General features: G+C 43.5%; 1 protein-coding gene and 1 long non-coding RNA gene across 6 annotated transcripts in view; one reads left to right on the top strand and one right to left on the bottom strand.

Moving 5' to 3' along the window:
- PEBP4 (phosphatidylethanolamine binding protein 4) overlaps window positions 1-26,629 on the bottom strand; it is a 241,723-nt gene that overhangs the window by 113,591 nt on the left and 101,503 nt on the right. The gene's annotated exons all lie outside the window — the stretch shown is intronic.
- Window positions 13,656-25,048, top strand: LOC143821826 (uncharacterized). Its single transcript, XR_013225924.1, has 5 exons — window positions 13,656-13,701; window positions 19,176-19,296; window positions 22,082-22,126; window positions 24,386-24,642; window positions 24,867-25,048. It is a non-coding gene; the product is annotated as an uncharacterized LOC143821826 (long non-coding RNA).

The raw sequence follows: 26,629 nt of genomic DNA, 5'->3' as shown, positions 1-26,629 counted from the left end.
ACAACTATAAAGGACTTATATTACACACACACACTAAAAACTGTGCATTGCACATTGCATTGACTATCCTAGAAGGGACAGCTTTATTAGTCTGTGGTAGCAAAAACAAGAAAGAATCTTGTGTCACTTTAAAGATAGCCCAGGAAGTAAATTTATAGATGGCTCTTCTACAGTCTAACCACAAACACTGCCACAACTCCAAGTGAAGGCGACCCCTTCCTTATCCTTACTCACATGCCTCATCTGGTAATGGGGTGCTCTAAAGAAACATTTACACTGCTTAGCAAAACGGTTACACTGGTTTCAATTACAGAATTACACAGCTTGAATCCACCCCATTTGTACAACCACCCGTGAACTGTTAGTTCTCCTCTATTCCCATGCATGCACTTCCAATTTAGACTGTGATTGTGGTGCATGAGAAGGAACTGCACCATTTGCCCGACCCATAACAGTCGTAGAGTTACACTATTTGGCCTGCTGGGGGAATCTACGTTTCTCTGAAGGACAAATAATGCCTTCAATCAGGAAAAGACTACTGCTCCAATAACAGTCAATATTCGACACCAAAAGTCTGAGAACTGAGCACAACCCATATGACTTTTACATAGGACACAGGTTGGGGATCTCCAAACTGAAGCAATGTCATAGATGAAACAACAACAGCACAGTTTTGCCCACCTGACTTCTCATAGGTTTCAGACCTCTGTGAGTTACAGCCGGCCAGAGGCCACCCTCCAAGGAATCCCCCCCCCATTCTTTTCAGCTGCAGCCCTCCCCCTGTGATGAATTATGACTCTTTTCCCCAGTGACACGATCGAAAGGCCTACTGCATCCAAGTAAGGAAGCTGAAGCAGCTGTCTGTCGCCCTGTAGGTGGAAGGCCCCCATGTGCTCCCCCGGGTTGGATTTAGCAGGCCCTCCCCTGCACTTTACATAACTTCTGTTGCTTAGTCACCACTTTGACTCTTTTTTTAAAAAATGTGGAGCGATTTTCTCAGCAGCATCAGAGCCACGAGTCGCTCCAGCGAGGGAAGTCCCTTCCTTTCTCATGTTCCCTTGGTAACAGAGTGAATTTGCCTTTCAAATGATTCATGACCGGGGTGCTGTAGGAGTTCCCTCCTCCAACACAGAGCTCTCCCACACAGACACATATGCCTGATTAATCATTGATTAGAGAGTCTCTTCCACAAGGTAAACCTGGGAATCAAAAAAGCCACTCGGAGGCCTCCTCCGCCACCTCCCTGCCATCTCTGTCATTCACATGCGAGCTGGTGTAGTCTGGGATATTGACAATTGTTGGGAGTGTCACACAACTAAGCCAAAACACCAACGGAGAGAGGAGTTTCTGGCCCAGGAAATGGTATAAAGGCATACATCCCAGTTCTGCCACTGAAGCAAAGGTTTTGCAGACTGCCCAGACATGAAATCCCAAGCGAACCCTTTGTAAATGCGGCACAAAGGTAAATAATGCAGCAATGTTACCGAAACTCAGCAGGCTTGGGTCTCATCACTGCCTGGATGGGACCTCATTTGAGAACTTTATGACTGTGGAGGAAAAACGGGATACTAATAATATACCATGAAACGAAGGAAATTAACAAGAACCGCTTTTACAACATATGGGCTGCTCTCTAGGAATCTTTGATTCTGTGGATCTGTTAGAACACCCAACTGCGCATTCAGGCATGACAGAATAAACGGACCATGTGCTCTAGTTTGATCAGCCTACCTCTGCTTACATGGCAGCCTGTCGCTGGCTGAATGGCAAAACTGCCCAACAGGGAGAAGACTGCCGTAGTCCAAAGTATGCTGAGAGGTTGAGGAAAAGCTACACACCAGTGGGAGATGGAAAGCAACAACTGTAAGAAGGGTATGTAAAGCCATCTCAGTGGTTCCCAACAAATCAAATACTCAGCACAAAAAGGCGAAAGGCTGTGAGCTAGGACCCAGTGAACCTAAGGAACAAGGAGGTGCTGTAGCTCAGCGGAAAAACACCTGCTTTGAATACAGATGGACCTAGATTCAATTCCCGGCACTTTAGATTAAAAGAAGCCCTGTTAGCAGGGCTGGAAAGACCATTGCTTGAGATCTCGAAGAACCACTTGCCGGTTAGCGTAACTTTGAACCAGATGGTCTGGCTCAGAGTAAAACAATTTCATGTTTATAGGCGTTAGCTGGGGAAACATTAACTGCAATTTATATAAAAATGGAACATCAAAATGCCAAGAACAATAGTTGCTGTCTATTTTTTCAGGTATATATCTAGAATCCTCAGTCGCTGTACCTCACAAAACCTATACCTGGTTGTTCGTATACTACAGATCGATACTGGTTTAGTCATCGTTCTCTTTCATCAGGGAACTGTATGTTTGTGAGGGGTGGACTAGTCTAAAAAAAAAACTGACCAAATTAAAGTTCCTGGAAACAATGAGGGTTAAACCATTCAAGGCCCAGAGCAATGCTGTAACAAAGAAGGAATATCAATTTTAGATAGTTACACCTGACCATAACACAGCTATCATTATGCGGTACAAATGCCCAGTGTCTGGTTTGTTGATATAAATACAGATGAAGAAAAATGGAGCTACAGACAATTCTACCAGCAGGGGATCTGGCTCTTACTCTCACCCTGGCTTGATTCTAGAGAAGCATGTCATTCTGGGAATGTTTTATTACCAGTCCTGCTCTGTAACTTGGTGAGTTACACCAACTCTCTGTGCCTTGCTTTCCCCAGAAAGAAAAACAGGAAATACATTGTAGTTAATTCCATGATCATCTTGACAATTCTATCAAGGCAGGAGACGTTCAGAGTTGGTTGACCTCCATGTCACAACCGTGCTATTCCTTGGTGATCTCCCTTCCAAATACTAATCAAGGCCAACCCTGCTTAGCTTCCTAGAGCTGTTGAGATTTGGTTAGCCTATTCAGGTCTCAGGAATTTTGGATATCTGCAATATGACTAGAATTTTCTTTAGAATAAAATGTCTTAAGGATCTCAACTTCCCTTTTAAAAAAAGACTCTAGTTCCCAAAGATGGGAAATTAAACTAAAATGTCCCCTGAAGGTTGAAAAACCCAAGAGGTCTTTATAGTTCTAGGCTTACTAATATTGGATAAACCCAACAATTTAAATCCTGCAGAAAAGAACCATGCTTCCATTTCCGAAAGTCAAAGAATTTTGTTTTCTCTGGCATTAAATTGTTCCTTGGGAAGGTTGCCTAGCTTTGAATATAACCAATTTCTTTTGTACATGGTGGAGATGGCACAGAACAGTGTCAGAAATGTGCCAAATTCTCATTTCAGGAGATAATGTAAGAAAAGTTATTCCCAAAGCAGATAAAATCATAAAGCCAAGCCTGGCTAGGGTAAAGATCAGCTATTCATTTCTGAATTATATTAAAGAAGGTGTCTCACACACGCAGTTAGTCATATACAAGGGCACTACACTCAACTATATTTGCAGTCATACATTATGTATAAGCCCTCCCATGTGCCTGTGTATTTGAAAATTGTGTTGTGCAACCTTATTTCATTGAAATTCTTATAATCTTTCAACAAACTATTTTCCTTTAAAATAATAAAATATATAATCCCAAACAGCATTCAACACAGAATCACCAATGAAAACACAAGCAGCACTGAAATGGATATAAAAGCATCAACCAAGCATATTAGCAACACTCAACTTAAAATGTATAATCACTAAATCCATAAAAAACGAGTAATAAAAAGGTGTTGAGTAATAAAAAGGGAAAAGGACATAATCAATCAATCTTGGGGAAATAAAAGGAAGGGCCATTCAGGAATTCTGGCTCTAGTATGTGCCAATGTCAGCTGATCTGCGACACAAAAGAAGTATACCACTCCAGTTAAAAGAAGAGTTTTGGTTTTAGCCCCAATCAGTTCCTGGTCTAATCTGCTGATCTCTGATGTCATGAGGTTCAAGTGAACTCGATTTCAAACTGGCCTGGAGCCATGGCACCTGTGCTCAGGTTGCGTTTTTGAAAAGAGAAACTGGTTGAGGCTCGCCAGTCCCAAACAGCTCAGAGATCAGCAAACTGCTCTGATCTTATAGCTTTGCAATGCGGCAATCTTCCCTCAAGCTTTCTTCATGACCTATATTTGTGTTAAGCAACAGCCAGGTTGAATTCTGAGGACAGTGAATACTTCTCAGTTGGGCTGTCTTCTAGCACCCACACTGAATGAACTACGTAAAAATCTAGACTTCCTCAAATTTCTAAGAGATTTTACAAGGCTGCAGAAGACTTTCATCCACGACTGCAGTGAGTACCTAACCGCTTAGCCCTGATATATGTAAACTCTGACATTTTCTCATGGGCTGCTGCTATACATAATGCAAAGCCCTGCTGCATGATTGGTACAGTGGGAGGCACTGGATCACTGCAAACTACATATATAAATCAAATCAGCAAGTCTCTTGACTGGGGAGGGGGGAATCACTGTGGAATCCCAGTAGAGACCATGTGGTACCTATGACTGACTTTGTTTTTTTGAATGGGGGATGGTTTCAGAACAAAGCGCTTCCCTTTTCCAAATGCACTTTCTATGCCGCTGACTGAACATTACAGCACCCAACTGAGAGTGTGGGCAGCTGTTGTACAAACGCGCCCCAATGAGAAAGAACTGGTGGTATCATGCAGGGGCCAGATTACAGGTGTGAGTAGCAAAAGCAACTCTGGAAGGGGAAAAAGAAGCAGCCGTAAACCATGTACAATTTGCTAGAACAGGAAGAAAATGCATTTGCACGTTTTCCATTTCCCCTAATGGCAGTAGATTCCCTAGGGCAGGGGTAATCAACCTATGGTCCTCCAGATGTTCATGGACTACAATTACCATGAGCCCCCTGCCAGCATCCCTGCATTTGCTGGCAGGGGCTCATGGGAATTGTAGTCCATGAACATCTGGAGGACCACAGGTTGACTACCCCTGCCCTAGGCCATATTCCAAAATGGTTCTCCTTCCATCAGCTCTGAGCCTGTCCTTTCCAACTGCTTTTTCTTTATGCTTGTCTGACATTCTTTTCCTGTAAGAGAAAGGGGTGACGTGTTCTTCAGGTTCTAAGAGGTACCTCTCAGGGTCAGAGAAAGCTATCGGGGGGGGGGGGGATTCTAATGATTAGTTCCCATCCAGAAAGTTAACCTGCATTAAACTTCTTTTTGGGAGTGAAAGGCTCTGACACTCCCTCCCCTGCAATGCCAAGGGCCGCTTCAGGCCAAACCAGTGATAGGACATAGTAATCAAACAGCAAACCCACAACAGAGAGCCTTGGGTAACCCAAAATCCACACTAATGATCAAGGGTGAGTATTTGATATACCCATGCACAATCATGTGATTTATTTATTTGTTTTAAAAAAATCCAGCAAAAGTTATTTCCAGAGTGACTCACATCATCATTTCTATCTATTACCTTTTAGGGAGATAGATCATTTAATTACAGTCCACTGAAATAAAATATAGAAAACAAATGAAAAGCTAATGGAGCTGGCAGGAAAAGGCAAAACAGAAACGAATCAAATGTCACAAAAAAAAGTTGAGAACATAAGAATGTTTGCAACTGGACCAAAATATTAAAGAAGAGGATAAATGGACAGAGTTGGAAAGGGAGCTCCAAAGTCTTGGCGGCATTACCACGCCCAACCACTTCGTCTCCAAAGGCATATGAAGAAGAGCTTAAAGGGATGTCAAGGGCTAGAAATGAAATAATACAGGAAGTAGTAAACTTTAATAGAAACTGGACATTGTTTAGTGTAGCAGCAGCTTCCCATTGTCCAGATTTGGGAGAACTGAGGTTTCAAAAAGCATCTCAGTTTCATTTCAGTCTTTATGATGCTTCTTCCTAGGCCTTAAGAATTAGCCTTTATGAACATGTATGGTGCCAAGGGGCATGCAAGAGAGATTCAGAACATGTTTAACTCCAAAGTAAAGCTCTACTGAGGTCAGTGGTTTTTACTCACAGGATATTGTGCAGCTTTAATCTATTACAGCCCAAAATGATATAGCTGTCTTGTAGCATCTTAAAGACTCAAGGAAAGAAACCTTAAAAGTTCCTTTTAAAAAATACAGGCTGTATAAAATTGGAATTTGCTTGGGACAGTACTTTGAAAACTTTGGGAAATGGGCAAGCTCACTTGAGAATCTACCGCAGATTTGAGAGCATTCTACATCCAGGAATCTTTCAACATAAATGATCAAGAAACAAAGATTTTGGTATTTAACAGAAAGTTCCAATGTCAGACATGGAATACAGATGGCCACAAGATCAAGCAAGTGGCCAGTTTAAGTATTATGGGGCCATCTTTTACACCTCTGGATCTAGGAAAACTCATCATGAATACGTGACAGATATAGGACAAAACTATGCCCACCACATCATCAAGTTTTTAAGTACAAAAAAAGCCATTCAAGCAGCACTTAAGTCCTTTCAGACCAAACCCTTAGCCCAGCTCTTATATGGGTCCTGGTTGGGGAGTAGCCTTCTCCCATTTTGCTCCTCTGGAATGAATACAATCTAATATTTTGCGAACTGCCCATTGTATAGCAAATTCAGCACTTTATTTGGAGTCTTTTGTGGGGAAAGGGAAGGGAAGGCGATTGTAAGCCATTTGAGATTCCTACTGGTAAGAAAACTCAACAATGGCCACAGGATTGGAAAAGGTCAGTTTACATTCCAATCCCAAAGAAGGGCAATGCCAAAGAATGTTCAAACTACCGTACCATTGCACTAATTTCTCATGCTAGCAAAGTTATGCTCAAAATCCTACAAGCTAGGCTCCAGCAATATGTGGACCGAGAACTTCCAGAAGTACAGGCAGGATTTCGAAGAGGCAGAGGAACTAGAGATCAAATTGCCAACATACGCTGGATCATGGAGAAAGCTAGGGAGTACCAGAAGAACGTCTACTTCTGCTTCATTGACTATGCTAAAGCCTTTGATTGTGTGGAGCACAACAAATTGTGGCAAGTTCTTAAAGAGATGGGAATACCAGAGCATCTTATTTGTCTCTTGAGAAATTTATATGCAGGTCAAGAAGCAACAGTGAGAACTGAACATGGAATCACTGACTGGTTCAAAATTGAGAAAGGAGTTCGGCAAGGCTGTATACTGTCGCCTTGCCTATTTAACTTGTATGCAGAGCACATCATGAGAAATGCGGGATTAGAGGAGTCACAAATTGGGATCAAGATTGCAGGGAGAAATATCAACAACCTCAGATATGCAGATGATACCACTCTAATGGCAGAAAGTGAAGAGGAACTAAAGAGCCTGTTGATGCGGGTGAAGGAGGAGAGTGCAAAGGTTGGCTTGAAACTCAACATCAAGAAAACAAAGATCATGGCATCCGGCCCTCTCAATTCCTGGCATATAGATGGGGAAGAAATGGAGATAGTGACAGATTTTATTTTCCTGGGCTCTAAGATCACTGCAGATGGGGACTGCAGCAAAGAAATTAAAAGACGCTTGCTCCTGGGGAGGAAAGCTATGGCAAATCTAGACAGCATCCTAAAAAGCAGAGACATCACCCTGCCAACAAAAGTGCGTTTAGTCAAGGCTATGGTCTTCCCAGTTGCAATGTATGGCTGCGAAAGTTGGACCATAAGGAAGGCCGAGCGTCAAAGAATTGAGGCTTTTGAACTCTGGTGCTGGAGAAGACTCTTGCGAGTCCCTTGGACTGCAAGGCGAACAAACCGGTCAGTCGTAGAGGAGATCAACCCTGACTGCTCTTTAGAAGGCCAGATCCTGAAGATGAAACTCAAATACTTTGGCCACCTCATGAGAAGGAAGGACTCCCTGGAGAAGAGCCTAATGCTGGGAGCAATCGAGGGCAAAAGAAGAAGGGGAAGACAGAGAATGAGGTGGCTGGATGGAGTCACTGAAGCAGTAGGTGCAAACTTAAATGGACTCCGGGGAATGGTAGAGGACAGGAAGGCCTGGAGGATCATTGTCCATGGGGTCGCGATGGGTCGGACACGACTTCGCACATAACAACAACAACAACAACTGGTAAGAAAAAGCAGCATATAAGAACCAACTCTTCCTCTCATCAGATAGAAGTAGATACCATGTGCCCCTGCTGCTAACTTGCTCAGGCTCGCGACTCCTAGCCATAGGAAAGCTTTCTCCAGATTCCAGGCATTATCCTCTGCTTGTCATGCTCCAGCTTTGAGTACATGACACTGCTGTGCTGGACAGCTGATACAAAAAGATACCACTTGTGGAAAAGGGTGTGACCTTGTAGATCATGGGAAATTGAGTCCATAGTGCATGTCTTACTCTGTTGCCCCTTCTGTCAAGTGGTTCATTCCAGGACTATTTCAGCTATTTTTAACATTTTCAGGACATCCAGGTTCGGAATATGTCATACTGCTACTCTGTGACAAATTCCCTCAGCACACGCTATTAACTCAAGATTCGTTCCTGTAACTTGTAAAACATGGTGAGCTGTTTTAATGTATAACTTATTATGTTTATAACTGCTGATTACCCATGTATGCGTTTGTTGTTGCACATTTTTTTTACTTTGCTGGTCTAAGACTGTATCAATAAATACCGTACTACTATTCCAGAGATGTCATAGCAGATCTGGTGTGGCCAAGGAACATTCCCAGAGTAGCATTAGGACACAGGGCATATGTTCCAATGCCCATGTCACCCTGCAGAGTTGACGATGGGTATTCACTGAATTACATTTGGTCATGTGGGGATGGCAGGTAGAGCAGGGCACATGCTTGGCTTATAGAAGTCACAGGCATAAATTTCACAATCTTTAGTTAAAATATCTAAAAGTAGCAGGTCAAATATCCTCTGACCTTGGACAGCCACTGCTAGCTAGCAGCTTCACAGTTCATTGATCCAACAATACTTGAAAAATCTTGATTTTACTACACTGACCCTTTAGGATAAAATATAGGTCAAGTCTGTTCCTCACCAAGACTAGATCTGGCCTAGTCAGCTCCTTGGTCTGTATTTGTACTAGCTGCGGTCTGATACCAGAAGCATGAGGCTTCTGTGTTTTGGAACAGAACACAGTGGGTGAGCAATAGGGTTGAGAGTGTCCTGCATAGTGCAGGGTGTTATACTAGAACGGGGGTAGTCAAGCTGTGGTCCTCCAGATGTCCATGGACTACAATTCCCATGAGCCCCTGCCAGCAAACGCTGGCAGGGGCTCATGGGAATTGTATTCTATGGACATCTGGAAGACTACAGCTTGACTACCCCTGGACTAGAAGACCCATGAGGTCCCTTCCATCTCTATGATTCTATGATTCTACAAGAAAACCTTGTTGCGAGGGAAACATTGTTCCACAAAGATGTAATGTCTTCAAAGAACAGAATTAAAATGTAGTTTTTTTTGGGGGGGGGGGAGGAAATAAAACAAATGGTGCAGAATACAACAGAGTTCTACTGAAGGAGGAGGAGAACACTCCCTATGATGTATTAGTTACTATTTCAAGGACTGCATTAGCCCTGTTGTAGTGAATGACAAATCATTTTCAAGAGAGCCTCCAGGCTTGGGGAGCCCCAGGCAAGATGCCTTCCATTGGTTCATGCACTTACTGAACATCATGTGCACACATGAGCACCCACACACAACCTCTTGAAAGGCAGATTGGAGGGCCACTTTTCATGCTTTGATGCTGCTCTTGAGCACTCAGAATTGGAAATACGTCAGCTGAAATCTGCAAAATGGATGGAGGGATGAGATCCAGCATAATTGAAGAGCAAAAGGAAAGATCCCAACAATTCATTCTGGTCTAAAGCTTCTCATTGGATTTCAAGATGCACAAGCCCCCAAAAGTACAACCAGAATGACGCAAGCCCTGCAAAAATGCTGCGCTGCCATTTTGGTACTTTTAAAACCTGATTTATTCACTCCCTGTTGAAAGAAGCTAATTAACAAGCCATCATTTAAATAAATGGTAGAGAGAGTGTTTGTAACCTTCGCTTTATTGAATTGAGACAAATTATTAGCCTTTGCATGTTAAATGAAATAGAAGCATCCAGGGGAAAACCCTAAATTCAATCTGCATAAAGTAGGTACCTGCTGTGAAAATGAAGGCAGCGAGGGCTGATTCACTATCATCCTCAGAGCAACCTACGGAGCTGTCACTGAACAACAAATGTTAAGAAGCCAATGGCTACATATGTCTAATCCCTCCTGCAACCCAAGGCATTAATGGGTACAAAGTTCAATGCAATGAAAGCAGGGTCAATTGAAGAGGGATCCAAAGTCACTTTCAGAAGCTGATGACACGGAATTTGGCATGGAATGGTATGAACTAGCTGTTATTTGTAGGTATCTTTCATCTCAGTAAACAATATGTTTTAAAAGCCTGAATGGGCCACATAGTCTTTGACGCTAAACATAAATAGAATACAATCCTAATTCAAGATAATCCAAACACTAATAGCACAATTATTTTGCACAAGTTATTCTGTAATTTACATACTTTGCATATTATTTTTGACTTTGTTATGGGTACTGGTAAAGAGTTATGCGTGACACACACTAGAAATCTGTTTCTGACTGGTCCCAATGATTCAGCATTTTAGGACCAAAGCAAATAAGATGCTAGGAGATCCAAGAATGGAATTCTTGAACATTTATATTGGTGAACAGCAGTTGTGGGAGGTGGGCATCATGATTTGAATCAGAACCACAGAACAAGGAGAAGGACTTTTTCCCAACTCCAACCCCCATCCCATCCCCAGTATTTTGGAGAATATCCTCCTAAAACATAGGCAACCTACATATTTCTTTCAAGCTGGGAAACAACAACTGGAGGCAGGCCTGGGATCAGAAAAGAAAGTATTAAAATTCCACCTTGCCCCAACTTTGAATCAGCCCCTCTCCACAGCAGTCATTGAACAATTAAAAAAACACACATGGGAGACTCATTCATCAATCTCTCAGCAATTCATTTACTTTCAGCCTTCATTCTGGCTTCATAAATTCTGACAGAGAACTTACAGAGAAATTTCCCAGGGGGCCACTTCCCTGGGGGGGGGGGGCTCTGATGGCCAGGAACAAGCAGAGCCCAGATCCAGCAACTCTCCCTGAACTTCAGGGCCACTTCGCCAGACCCCTCATCAGCAACAGCAGTTGGTGTCAGCTCACCAATTGTCTCCTCCTACACGGCACATCCCTGTTCCCCATCGCCCCCTCCCCCCCAAGTTTGGAGATGATAGAATGGCCACTGTCAGCCCAACTGATCTGAATGGCCCTGCAGCACTGGCTTGTAGCATTGCCAGGGATGCTTAGCTTGACTTGCTCTAAGACTGCTTTCACTTCCCATTCTACTAGATATTGCCCATAAAGTTTCAAATACATGTTTACAGCTACAAGAGCCAGAAACACTTTCACTAAAGTGAAAGACAAAGTTACAAAGCTGCACTGCATGTAATACTACGTTTTCCATTGCTGCTGCAAAAATTATAGCACACATGCACACACAGGTCTGAAAAGGACTTACATGGCATGCAGGACTCCTGCTGATCCATTAATATGAAGATGAATTTAATATTTGATAATTTATTCATTCTATTTGTGACAAAACCCACAAATATTCAGATCTATGCATCATTCAGAGTTACTGAGGTTTCCATTGGGCTACTGTCCCGATTGCATACAAACAGCAGACAGGCAGAGTTTATCAAAATACCTCCCCAGAGTCCAAATACCAGACTCACAGCTTCAAGTCCAAGAGGAAATCCAGGAGTAGAGTACAGGCCAAGGTCAGAGATGAGGGAACCAATCCAGGATACAGGCTGCAAGGTCAGTGACTAACAGAGGTTTTTGCTTCCATACAGCCACTCCCTAAATGCTAAATAAACAATTAATTAGTAGGGTTTATACATCATGTTAAGCACCTGCCAGCTACTTCAGCCTTGCTCCTGCAAACACTCTTCCTCACTGTTGATATGGAGTTGGTGCCAACTGAGCCCTGCACCTTCTATCTTGCATTTTCTTCCTTATCTTCCTTTTGTACTGTTCCTGAAGCTGTGACAGGGAGGTGAACTGGCCGGCAGAAAGCTTTCAGTTGCTGACTCATGGATGAGGGGCCATTGTACTGGTACTTGGCTGTGGATTTATGCCTGGTTCTTCAGAGACTGTCCCTTCCTGCAGTGTCCCTGTCACTAGCAGTGGCTCTGGGTCAGGCCTGCTGACTACCTCTTCCTCAGAGGAGTCCTCTGCATCACTTTGCTCTGACAGAGCTGGCTGGCCCATGACAGCTATGCACTGGTTCCATGAAAATTACACAAAAAAATCACCATTAATTTCAAGAGTATTGTTTATGCTCATTAATTCGATTATCTCCATAACAAACCTGCAAGAGCGGAAAACTTCAAATGCAAACTATTAATTTCATGCTGTTGATCTGGTTAATGCACAATAAATGTCCAAGTGGAACTGCTCCAAGGAAATGTCATAGGAGAGATGCAGAATGCAGAAGCACTCACAAGTAGCACTTAGCCCAACACTTCCTGCAGTGTTGGTGTGCCACCCAGACATTCAGCATGGGCAGGAGGTGGATCATTTGGATCATTTGGACCCCTGGTGGGGGGCTGGCAGGTGCTCAGGCCATCATCCTGATACAGGGCACCTGATAGATGGGAGATGGGAGCTCATTTGATGCATGAGTTGCGCGGAGGGGCACACAATAGCCCGAACCACCATTACCCTGGCCCTGTCACTTCCCACTGACCCCAACAGATGGGGTCCATATCCTGGCAGCACCCTTCTGCCGCCCTATGTCCATCCCAAACATTGTTGACTTTTTTAAATGCCTTGAAATTCTTAGAAAATATCTTGCTATCTTTTTGGCAAATGTCATTGTGTTGAGCTAGTTTGTTAAATTTTGGAAGGTATCTGCTTAGCTGGTGAGTGTATTGTACGAACTGGAAAGCTCACAAAGCGTAGTTACAGCAAAATGTCAGTCTCCAAGGACAATTCATCAACGAAAGAACCTCAATGGTAAATTTCATCATGAAATTGCAGATGCACAATTTATCAGCAAATTGGTACTATTAGTTTAGAACTTAATTGACATCAGGGTCTTCTATAGTTGCTTATTTAGCACAGCAACCCTAACACTGCACAATAGCCAGTTACTGCCGCTTGAAATATAACTGTGCCTATTTTGTATAAATCTGAGCTTTACATATAAATGCTACAAACTACACATTTCATGGCCTTATGGCACACTGTTCACAGCTTTCTTCCTGTATGCCAGTGTATGTGTGACAAAACTTATCTACAGATTCAAATGGCAGCCGTGTTGGTCTGAAGTAGCACAACAAAACCAGTAGCACCTTTAAGACCAACAAAGATTTATTCAAGGCGTGCGCTTTCGAGTGCAAGCACTCTTCCTCACGCTATCGAAAGCTCACTCACGCCTTGAATAAATCTTCGGATAGCACTGATAAAGGGAGTTTATGCCACTAGAAAACAGATGTAAAAATGAAAGGTATCACAAGATGGTTTTAAAAATTCTGCCATCTAAATGGCACAAAATGTACCTTCCATTTTGCCACAGGTGAGATTTATGAGCTTCTTGATTCAGATGACTTAGCCTGAGTTCATCAGAACTTGGTTGCTAAGGAGGCCTGGATACAGTTAGAACTTGAATGAGAGACCACCAAGGAACACTGAGGTTGCTGTGCAGAGAAGGGCAATGGTAAGCTCTTCTGTTTGTATCTTGCCTGGAATGCCCCATGGATGGAGCTGCCACCAGTCATCTGACACCTGACAGTACATCCTTCTCCTAACATATGTTACACTGCTTAACTTTCAATTATCAAGAAAATAACCAAAAATGATCAGTGAGCACACTTGATTGTATGGGAGGGCCCAAAGCTAAGTGGCAGAGCATCCGCCATGGCTTGGCATGCAGAAAGCCCCAAGTTCAATCCCTTGCATCTCCAGTTAACGCAGTGGTCCCCATCCCCCGGTCCGGGGACCAGTCCTGGTCCGTGGATCAGTCGGTACCGGTCCGCGGCTCCTCCTCATTCTCCTCCCTGGCTGCTGCCTTGAGGGCTGCCCTGCCACTCTGCCGCCAGCTCACCTTTGGTGCTCTCCAGCGGCCACCATGGCTGGGGCTCCCCCTTGGCGTCGCACTGCGCAGCTGCTGCTGACAGTGCCCCCCAGTGGGCGACGGGAAGTCAGGGGCGCCGGCGGGAAAGCAAGTGGAGCAGGAGCTCAGGCAGTATTGACATCCATCGGCAAAAGACTACCCCCCCCCCCGGGCCTCAGTAAAATTGTTACGCGTTGACCGGTCCCCAGTGATCAAAAGGTTGGGAACCACTGAGTTAATGGATCCGGCAGCAGGTGATATGAAGGACCTGTGCTTGGGACCCAGGAGAGCTGCTGCCAGTCTGAGTAGACAATACTGCCCTTGATGGACCAAAGGTCTTTTTCAGTATAAGGAAACTTCATGTGTTCTTACGTTTACAAAAGAGCCTTTAGTCATAATGAAAGGTGGGAGATGAGGAAATATAAGTTCTGATCCCTTATTCTCCTGTACTAGAAAGAAATATGAATCCATCATGGTCACAATAAGCTGGAGCAATGCACTGACCATATGAATTAAAAATCGTCAGGTGAAAGTGTATGCCTAAGAAATCAGGTTAAGGATAGATTTAAGATACTGTTGATGAATTGTGCAGTACTAACAATAAACCCCCACTTATTTGCATACAGATATTAATAGATACTTACAGATGCATGAATATTGGCCTTTCTCTCGAGCACATTGTGTCTGCCCCTCCAACTCCCCCTTTATACTATCCAACTTTTCACAAGAGCAAAAGAAAAGCTGTGCCCCTCCTAATGTACCAAGCAGGTGCCTTAAACTCCCCATCCCTTTGCAAACCTAGGCATGGTATTTTGCCCTCCCAAAAGCTACATAAAAGCAGCACTTTGCCTTAACGGTGCCCATGAAATTACAAAGATTAGTGGTTCTATTCTTCTGGTGTGCTGGCCAATCACATTTTTGTGTTGGTTTTCCCCCCCATCAGTAATAAGTCACTGCTGTCATATTGTTCCAACATCTTAGGCCGTAGGGCGGCATTGTATCTCTCCGCCATTCACCGATCCTAATGCTGTTGGCTAAAGACTGTATTTAAAGGCAATATAAACAGTTTGATCCCTAAAATACGCTTGATCTATAATTCCTTTACATAGTTTCTCAACTTTTATTTTAAAACAATTAGCCAAAGAGCTCTTTTTCCCCCTTGCGATATTTGCAGCTAGGCTGACAGTAACAGCAATTAAACCCCATCTGTTTTCAGGGCATGAATAATAACAGTTGACACTCAACTTCCAATACCATTCATGGGAAACCTGTTAAACACAGAAACTTGTTGCAGCAAATATGTGCCCTTGGGGCTGGTCTGTGACACCCTCACACATGGAGCTCAGATGCATTAGTACCGATTTCTTGTTTCTTTACTTTGGAGAATTTTCCCCCTCATCTGGTTGTTACTAAACTGCACCATTTAGAGCAGCAAAACAATTTCCTTCTGATATCAGCAAACAAAGTTTAGAGTCAGATAGCAAGGCGACTGTCTCAAAGAGTGTATAGTGGTAAAAGACAATGAAGGAGCAACCCATCAAGCCCTATTGCCCTATCCCCCCTACAGTCTTAAAACAACAACAACAATCAGAAGCCGAATATTGACGACAACAGTAGTTATAACAGATTGACCAAAGTCCCAGCTTTCATTACAAAAAGTCTCTAGAACCTTTCACTGCAGAGATATAAGGAGAAAGCTATATCCCCACAATGAAAGAGGCTAAATGGAAAGTTGGGAACTTTCAGGGCCATTTCGCACGGCTTCAAAGTAGCAGAATGGTTGCTATTTGGAAACGCTACTAATTTGCCATAACCCATGACGTCGTAGACAATCTGCAACAATCCTGAAACCAATCAGCAAAAAGCGCTTCGTTGTGGCGCTTTCAGGGGAATCCAGAAAAGTGGATTCTCCCTCCGGATAGCGATACACTCCTGCAACCAATCTGCAACAGTAGCGCTAAAGACCTGTGCGTTACCATTGTTGCTGGTTCTTCAAAGTCCCTCCCCCTGGCTCTCTCCTCCAAACTTCCGGCGAAGCGATCGCCATTTTTTTTTCTCCGAGCGAGCGGGGATAAACGCACCGGCGAGCCTCTTTCTGTTTAGAGGCTTCCCTGGCTTCAGTCCTTCACCTTTAGTCACTAAGCACAAACCACTGAAAAGCCCGTTTGCTGAAATAAAGTCCCTTTATTTTTTACAAATAAATTCAGCCGAAAATCGGGCCCGTGAGAGGGGGGGGGGGATTTTTTTTTAATCACTCGAGGCAGCGTGCAAACGATCATACAATCAAACGACAGCTCACATTAGGCAGCTGGATGGGTCTCTCCGTAGCAACGAATCTACCTAGATTCGTTGCTATGGGTCGTTTTTTTTTTAAAAAACCTTTCTTAAAGGGAAAGGGGCTGTTTGGGAGCATGCTAACGGCTGCCCATTGGCTGCTTGACGGCCAGGGGCGGGACGAGCTTGGCAATAGCGCTTCCTTTCTAGCGATTTCTGCCGAGACCGGAAGCCTGTGGGAAACGCTAAAAAACGCAACTGATTCCACTACAAAGGCAGGTATGCATAACGACGAATTCCACTATTTTAAATGGCGATTTTTCATTCCGCAAACAATTTGCAACAAAGATCCCTGTGCGAAAAGGCCCTCAAAGTCAAAGAACCTGTCAAAGAACCTGTTGCAATATTATATCAACAAAAGGATATCAAATTGCTTAAGGGTACAGAGAATGGTCACTGCTCGGGGACTGGGGTAGGCAATCTATGGGGAAACTTGTTATGTAGAAGCCTTATGACACCTGTAAAACTACACATGCCTTTTCCTGTCTGGAAAACACCAAGAACTCCAGCCATTACTTATATTGCCATTTGCCTCAATACCTTTCTTTTCATGCCATGTTCTAACAATCAGTAAGTCACCTAACAAGACCTCAGCGCAACAGAACTATAATATCATCATTAGCCATGACATGTGTAGCATTATCAGAGATCACCAGCCTATCCTTCTGACACAGCAGAGCACACAAATTAAAAATTGCACATGGCAAAAGATAGATTTTAAGCTTACAGGGTTCTTAGGCATGCTGGGAATAATTTAATAACATGATATCATACTAGAACAGTGCTTCTCAACCTTCCTAATGCCGCGACACTTTAATACAGTTCCTCATGTTGTGGTGACCCCCAACCATAAAATTATGCAAATGTTTTTCAGAAATTAAACCGAAACTGACCAATGGTGTGAAGATCCATTGTTCATGATTGTATATAAATTGGTTTTTTTCCAGGAATTCTCAGTTCAGTTCTGCCTTTTGTCCCACCATGCCGATCTCACTCTTTTTCGCTGCTCCAGACAGACAAACGCCTTATCTCAATCTACCCTGCAAGGCTGTTGCGTGGATGGTGCCCCCCCCCCCAGCCAAGCTGCTTGCCCTGCTGCGACCCCGTCCCGACCCTCAGGTTGAGAACCACTGTATAAGAAGGAGTAGAAGGCATTGTCAACAAGCCCACATAGAAACCATCGGAGGAGAAATGCTTGGGAAATTTCACCTTTCTCTCCTCCATGCCTGTCACTTCCTCTCTCTTTCTGCCCCCAACCCATCACTCTTCATTCTTCTGCTTCCCCACCAAATCTTTCTCTCTTTTTCTGCCCCCATCATTCTTTCGGCCTCCAATCCCATCACTATCACTACTGGGGCTCCGCCCCTCAAATCTCTGGGAATTTCCCAACCTGGAGCTGGCAAGTCTATCCCCTCCTGCAGTCCCTTCCCAGAAGGCAGGGAACGGTAGTGATTTCAGTTGCTAGACAGGGCTGCCTAATTAGCAAAGAAAGTCCACCTTCATCACCTGTATTAAATCCGTGGGTTCAGTAAGACACGGACAACTTTACCGAAGCAAGGAAACACTGAATGCATATAGCCAGAACTGGAGAACTTATATACACATTCATGACTCCCACCGACATGTGTTATATGCCAAAATGGAGGCCTGTGATTGGATCTTAAGTCTGTTCGCTGCAGGCTGGGAACCGGCAAATCCCACACACAGGTTTAGGGTCTCAGTCTCTGTTCCTGAGGTCACGATCTCTAGAGGCACAACAATTAGTGTACTACTTTTTAAGTTACATAGAAAACCCCAGCTATTTAATGTAGAAGATGAACCTCAAATATTTTACCTTGGGACCAGAATGTGGCTTTCAATTCAGGCTGCCAGCGCAAGGCTGGCAACTGGGGGGTAGGGTGACATAATGACATCGCTGGCAATGCTCTAGCACAGGGGTCCCCAACATGGTGACCATGGCCAAGCATGGCGCCTGCTGACACCTTTTCTGGTGCACATCAAGTGTTTTTAGAAAGTGATCACCCATCCTCAGTGAGAAAATGGCAACACTCCTCACAGTCAATCCATAATAGAAAAATAAAGCATACATTGGCACAGCATACATATGACTTTTATTAGGTTCATTGTGGGTGGGCAGGTAGTTGTGAATTTCCTGCATTCTGCAGTGAGTTGGTCTAGATCGGTAGTCCCCAACCTTTTTATCACCGGGGACTGGTCAACGCTTGACAATTTTACTGAGGCCGGGGGGGGGGTAGCCTTCTGCTGAAGGACATCACCGCCGCCACCTGAGCCCCTGCTCCACTTGCTTTCCCGCCAGCACCCCTGACTTCCCGCCGCCCGCTGGGGGGGGCGCTGCCCCAGCTATGGCGGCCACTGGAGAGCACCAAAGGTGAGCCAATGGCAGAATGGCAGGGCAGCCCCCGAGGCAGCAGCTGGGGAGGAGGAGCCACGGCCCAGTACCGACTGAACCACAGACCAGTACCGGTCTCTGGACCGGGGGTTGGGGACCACTGGTCTAGATGACCCTGAATATACCTTCCAACTCTATTATTCTATTCTTCACATACACCGTTCATTCACACATGGCACAAATAATACAAGAGAGACTTAAATGGGCCTTTGAGCCTCATGTGTGAAAATACCCTTGGTGTGTGACAGGCTGAGTGCTGAGCAACTGAAGATCTAAAGACATCCCCTGCATGAGACACCTGATAATTGAAATAACCTCGCTTTCTTTCCTGGAGACCCTGCTTTGCTTTCCCCGCTGAGCTGGCAGAAAGGACAGAACTCCGGCAGAGAGGATGTGCAAATGATACCCCACTTTCTAAGCACCAACACACACAGAGGGAGAGAGGAGGTTAACTGGTGAGTCATAGCAGTAATGCCAAGTACTGTGGAAAGGAAAAAGCCCCATATCATTGATTCCTATTGATCCCTATATCCAATCAAGGATATGGCAAAACACACACACACACACACACACACAAACAAACCAACAAGAGTGATGCAAATCGTCACAGACAGAAATGTCCACTCACCAGGTACCTAGAACTTGCACATGTATATGTGGATAAACAGCGACATCCTTTCCTCTTTTTCTCTTATCCCCCCACTTCCCAGGGAATCGTGGGGCTAGCGAAACCTACCCTTAGCAACCCCCTGGCCCCATTTCTGAAAAATTCTGCTACTTTTAATATTAATCTTGTTTGCTTAAGATAGCACCTGTTTCTATGGTGACACTTGCAACCCAGAACCTACTCATCAGCCAATAAGAGGAAATTCACTGACAAAGTCAACCAACAGGGAAAAAAAAAAAGAAACTGCTTGCAAAATCCTCGAGAGACGGGTGGTCCCCTGTTGCAAAGAGCAATTACTCCCTCCTTTATACTGGAGGTCTGGTCCTTTCACAGAAAGGTGTAGCAATTTGTCCCTTCCTCCACACAGCTCTACACATACTCAACACAGAGATATACAGAGAGAGAGAGAGAGAGAGAGATTGAGAGAAAGAGAGAGACGATTAAGAGATCAATGCTGACGAAAACAGCCATGCTCTTAGTGTCACAGAAGCAGCTTGCTAGCCTAACATCCTACTGGGGCATGCTTTTCACACTGCTGCCATACTGCATAGAAGGAACAGCTGTCTCCATACCACGTCCCCCCACTGAACAGATTGTTTCCTTTGCCGTCCCTGCTGCTTCACCTTCAGGCACCAAAGCGTCCTTAATGAAAACACCTGGAGCGCTAAGAGACAAGGCTGCCTGCCTGTACCCCACATGGGCACAGTTGGGACACCATTCCACCCATGGCCTGTGGACACAAATCCCCTGTCCTGAGCTGTTGCTTACAACCGGCCACCTCAAAAGGGAACACGGTGCAGTATCACTGGCTCTCACCAGGGAGAAGCAGCTATCAGGGAGGGAAGGAAACCTAGCCGTTTAGGTGGGGGGAAATGGAAACCAAGTCACTTCCTAGCCATCGAGGTATGCGTGAAGGAAAAGAGTGAGCAAAACCCAGTGCTTAGCGAGGAGGAAAGAAGCTCCAGAGTTACTTGAGATGGTTGCATACATAGGTCTGGTTTACATACACATTGCTGAATGAAGGGGGACAGTGTCGACGGGGTAGAATGGACTGGGCCTCTTCAGGTATTATCAGGTTCCAATTTTCCTTTGTGAAAAAAAAAACACAACTTCATACAAATAGAAAACTAGCAAAGCACGGGGCAAGCTTTTGTCTTCTCTCTTCGTTTGCCATGCTTCTTTTCTTTTTAAAGAGCGAAGCGTGCTGTAAGGTGAATCTCTGTGCTCCTCTACCTTGAATCTGAAGACTGTCTCCTCAGCGGTCTTCCACCTTATTTCCCCAGGTTCTCCCAAATGTGCAAATAAGTTGTCAGATGGCTTTATTTATTTGTTTATTTATTGCTTCAGAGGGAATAAGATAAACTGATGGAGGACAGGTTTTCCAATGGCATTAGCCATCATGTTCTTTTATCATAATTCAATTTCTACACTGGTACAAAATCTACAAAGGTACTGGACCATCCCACCATTCCCAATGTCTGCCCCATATCTCCAGATATTTTCTAACCCAGACTGTTCCCACACTAATGATATCTTTTGAATTTGCATTTTAAAGGGTCTTTTTTTTCCATTTCTGCACTAAAATCCACTTCTTTAGCCGCAGACCCAAATTGCCCCTCGCTTGTCCTACAGCACAGGAATCCGCAGAAAACTCAATTTCATCTTTTCAAGTGGGTTCCAAAAGGGTCTAATTTGGGGCTGTTCAGTGTGGAAATGTGCACATTTGCATTTTTCGATGTAGCCGCCATTTTGAGTCGTTTGGGCACGTCCTTTTCCTCGTCACCACCCCTTCCACCTCCCCTCCCATCCCCTCCCTGCATTCCAAAGAAATCTGCCTTTTTTTAAAAAGGGGGTGATTTTGTTACAACACTGTTTTCTAAGTTTAAAAAAAGCAGTCTTGCACAGCAGCATTATATTAGGTGACCAGATTGCCCTTTTGGAGGGACATCTGGGGGCACCTGGCAAATTGTACTTATGTTGAAATGTAAAAATATATATTACAATACTATTTTTGCATTCAATGCGTTCTATGAAAATTTTTGTTGCTCCATGTAGACCAAATTTTTAATCAAGAACCCCCCCCACACACACACACACACACCGGTCAATGGTGTCCCGCTTTACCAATGTTAAAATCTGGTCACCTTAGCATTATAACATTATAACCCAGGGTTTGTTTGTTTTTTTAAATTACATTCAGAACACTTTTGGGAGAAGGAGGGGAGGTGATCAACGGTGCAGAATATCAGGATTAAGGGGTGCGATGAAAACAAAGGTGCAAGGAAGTACCATTTTGCAAAAGCAGAGTGTTGCTCGCAGCATGCAATTATTCTCCAGTTAGATTTTTCTTCCCCACATCCTATCTGTTCCACTTAATATTTCTGGTAAGGCCTTGGAGGAGGAGCGTGTCTCATGGCTTAAATGCCACTCAGCACTTAACACCCATTCATGGTGACTGTCCCACCTCTGAGTGCCTCCTCCTCCAACTAGCTTGCTTGTCTGTCCAGTGGCCAGCCAATTGCCTTCTGTCCCCCATCTCTGACCACCCCCTTCTCCTTCTGATTCCCTCTGAGGCTCGGAGGCTGCAGATCCCTGCCGTGTGAGAGCTGCCCATGCCGGTGAGTTCCATAACAGCTGCCTGCAGCCTTTCCAGGTCCTGGGGGGGAGGGAGTGGCCATCCGCAGAGTTCTTGCACCCCCCCCCCAAATCCCCGTTGTATTCCTGAATGCAACGGGCTTGGCATCTAGTGTCTAAATAAGGAATGTTCATGCAGGAATTCTTTAATTGTTTTCTGAAACAACTTTATATTATAAAAGAAAATCTTTAATAAAAATATAAGTTAAATTATCAGACTCCTGAACAATATGGATTTGCTTCACTTCTCCCTTTTACTGCCAATGATTTGGAAACTGAGTGGGGGGACTTCCTTCCCCACTTTATTCTTCCCAGTGAATTTAAAAAAGTAAACATTGTTTACAGGATTCTATGTAAACCAGTTCAGTCTCTGCCTAGTTACCTGATACCCTTCAGTATATGCAGGATAATGTGATAAATTTATTTTTAATTTGCTGCATTATCTTTGGAATGTTTTAATGACTCACTGAATGAAGTAAAAAAAAAAGCGATTTCAAATGAACAATTATGCTGCATTAGAGTAAAGGCTGATTATATTTGAACACTGCTTGCATGGATAACGGGACATATCGACCTCCTGCCTTTGAGAGCTAATTTGGCTCTTATCTCTAAATAATTTTACACTGCAAATTACCATGAAAACCTAAAGGGCTTTAAAAACTGTCATCAAAAGATATTATTCCACTTTGTAACAACATTTTAAAAAAATATACATTATTTTGAATTGGAGTTAAAGCACCCTCCCCCCGACAATTTGAGAAACGGTGTCGTCAGTGGTGATAAGCAGTGAATGGCGAATTGTGTAACAGAAGGTATTCAATAGATTAAGCTGTTGAAAGTTACAACAGGATGGGGCAAAGTTCTTGCTGAAACCCTACAAGACTGAATTCAGCTTGAAGAGTTTTGGGGTGGTGCCAAAGTAATGCGGCACAATGGCACTGAATTATTTGATGCTAGCAAGCCAAGTCTTATCTGTAGCGATGGCCTCACCTCCATTTTGTGGAGAACGAAAGGGGAGAAAAAAGAACCAGGCACTTTCCTCAGGATCATACAGCAGATCTGGGATAAGAGAATTCAAGTATAGCATATTTGAGAGGAAAAAAGAGTTTGGCCTTATCACCTTTCTCGTCTCTAAATTCGAAATTGATGCATCTTGAATGATCAAAACCTGCTTGCTTTCTGACACACTGGACTTTGGGCAGTCTCTGGAGACTTTTCCAAAGATTCTCAGGGTACAAAACGTTGACTGGCAAGATTGTTGGCTGGTATAAATTATATGGAGCATATTTTACAAGTCCTAAACTAATTATAACTGGTTTCTGATTCACTTTCTGGCATAATTCAAAGTGTTAAATGCTCTAAACTAGGGGTTCCCAAAGTGGGTGGTAAACCCTCTTCATGCTGCAGCTGTGTTTTCCTGCTGAGAGACATTCCCAGGTGGCTTGCCTTTGCCTGCCTCTGGGTTGTAGCAACCTTGGACCCGCTTGGTAGCCTCTCATCCCAGTGCTGACCAGGGCCGACCCTGCTTAGCTTCCTGAAGAAAAGAGCTTCAGAAGGCAGGCTGGATGGTATCATATTTCTGCTGATTTCCTTCCCCTCCTCAGACTCTGTCCCTCAACCCAGATCTCTAGGAATTCCTTAACCCAGGGTTGGCAACCCTTTCCCAAAAGTCTCCATCTTTGGAAGGCCTTCTCCTGCTTGCAATTAATGTGTTTTGAGTTTGCAGTAAACCTAACACCAGAAATACCAGTGTGTTCATATGTGTGCTTGGGGGGGGGGCACTAGGGATGTGGCCTGGAAACCAAGAGGCCGGCAGCCCCCAAAAGTTTGGGAACCACTGCTCTATACAGTGCAGGATCAGGATACCTAAAGGACTGCTTGCTCCCGTTCAAACACCTCCACTACTTTTCTGTGGCAGTCATGTATCCCTTATTTGTGAATCAGTAAAAGCACTGGGTAAAAATCTTTTCTTGGCACCAAAAGTTTAACTAGTACAGTGCCAGGCTAATGACTATGAGAAGGGAATCCAGTTGTGTTGCCACCTGTATTGGTCTTTAAATACAAGTCTTTTCTATTGGCCTTTTAAACTTTTGTATAGGTTGTTTAATGCTGATTTTGTTGCTATTGGCCTTTTAAACATCTTTTATATTGCCACATCTAGTTTACTGTAATCGATAAACATTTTATTGCTGCTGGTCATTTTTAACTGCTATTGACTGATGTATGTTTTGTTGTTTTTGCAGAAATTGGAAGCTGTCTCAGCTTTGGATGCATATAACTAAAGTAACAGGTCTCTTCCTTAGTGCAAGACCACAGTGCGATGGATCTTCTTGATAATCACAATGCCTCTACAGTGTAAATAGCTAAAAACAAAGATCAGTAAGAGAGAAAGAGAGGATTTGTATAAGCAAAAGCTTCTCAGTAGACAAGCCATTTAGTGGCTCTTCCCAGAGATAGCGCACGTGATTTCTATTTGGAAAAGCATGATATTCACAGATAGGTAATTTTAAGCCCATAAAACCTTTATTCTATCTCAGACAGTGACACAGGTTAACTCTCATCTGTGTCTTTTCCAGAGTTCCGAAAAATGTTATTAAGATATAAACGGAAGGCACAGGAGCCCATACATACGTGTACTTTCCATTTCTGCTTTGAATTTGTTGCTCAGCCTTTGAGCCGTTCTGAAAAATCAGGTGAACATATTTCTTCCCCTCTCAATTATAGGCTTGGAGATGTGAAGAAAAAGCGAACTACCACCGTGCCCTGAGAAGCTACACTGCGCCATGTTAACAGACTTGCTTTTCAGAGGGGAGCTGTATTGAATTTCAGCCTTTTCTTGCCTGCCTCAAAAGTTATTTTTAATTACAATAATTAGCAAGAGCTAACACACTAGAAAGATCCGCATACAGGAGGAGGAACGTTTGCTCCAGCTTTTTGTGATTAATAAATTAATAAATATTGAAATTAACGAGAGACTTTCAAGACCTCATTGTTAAGGAATGCATAAGGATTCCCATGAAAGAATTTGTATAGGAGTAAAATTGTACACAAGCTGCTGCAATTATTCTGAATGCTTTATTTCTTCAGCCAATTATGAAAATCATGGAAAGTATTAATATCCAATTTTAATTTGCTCAATATTCCTATTAACAATAAAAAGTCTAATTAAGGTATCTGTACAAAAAAGCCCTTGGCAGTAATTTCAGAGAATAATAGAGGAGAACAACTAGATATTTCTTTTTAAATGCAGGTTGCAAATTAATTGATATCTTAATTAGACTTTAGTACTGAGATTATTAGATCAAATGAGAGTTGAAAACACCTAAACTTTTATAATATATTATAAAATACAAGAAGGCATAAAGAGAAATAAGCGGCTTTTCTGAGTGGTGCTTCCGTGAAGCTGGTAACATATGGAGAGAAAGGTCAGAGACAATGCAACAATCAGTGGACATAAATAAGAACAATAGCTGCGCTTCTCTTGTCTTTCATATTGCAGTATTTCCTGGCATTAAAAATCCTCCACTTCTGAATTAAAGTTCATACGACTCTAGTCTGACAGAACTGTGACGACTCAGAAACACAAAGTAAAATTCCCTGCCCAAGTTTGATTGATAAGTTTGTGACAAGCTCTTTTCAGATGATCTCAAGGGGTAGAATGAATGTATATAGGGGAGCTGGATCGCAGGAGTAAGCCCCCCCTCCCCTTGCGTCTGGATCTAGTTGCATTCACTTTAATCAGGGGTAATCAAACTGCGGTCCTCCAGATGTCCATGGACTATAATTCCCAGGAGCCCCCTGCCAGCATTCGCTGGCAGGGGGCTCCTGGGAATTGTAGTCCATGGACATCTGGAGGGCCGCACTTTGACTACCCCTGACTTTAATAAATGTATACAGGGCTACATTCGCATATGTCAGGAAAAGCTGTGTTTTTACATGCTAGTGACTGGCTCCGTACACTAGCTCAAAAAATAGGTACATGGGTCGGAACAGACCCTGACTTGTTCCTCATCCCTCACGAACACATTCGTTCTATCTCTATTTGAAAACGTTCACGGGAAAATTTAAGAGGGCTGAAAGTGATACGGCCATTGTTGCTCGTGGCCTACGAGTGCACTTGGTTTGCTCTTGATTTTGGTCAAACAGGTTTTGTGGGGTTTTGAAACACTTCATAAACTCAAGAAACCTTGTGATTCATCAGAGTCAAGAGCTGGATAAAAGACAGACCTGTATAGGTCATGAGTAGAGACGGCTGTATTATACTGTTTTCCGGTCCCTGGCAGAGGGTGAGGGAAACACACAAATATTGACTATCTTGAGATGAAGTACAGAGAACCTAATCTGCAGATACAAGCCAGCCCATAATTACTGCTTTCCCACAATCTGCAATTGATATTTCTAACATCAATTCAAACTCGAATGTATTTTGAAGCCTGTTCTGAGAATACACAAGGACACTGACTTGTGATAATCTATTTCCCTCTTTA

Source organism: Paroedura picta, chromosome 12 (assembly GCF_049243985.1).
Source record: "Paroedura picta isolate Pp20150507F chromosome 12, Ppicta_v3.0, whole genome shotgun sequence".
In the NCBI taxonomy this organism is placed as follows: Eukaryota; Metazoa; Chordata; class Lepidosauria; order Squamata; family Gekkonidae; genus Paroedura; species Paroedura picta.
The sequence above is the reverse complement of the archived record's forward strand: the minus strand, read 5'-3'. Positions and strand labels throughout refer to the sequence as shown.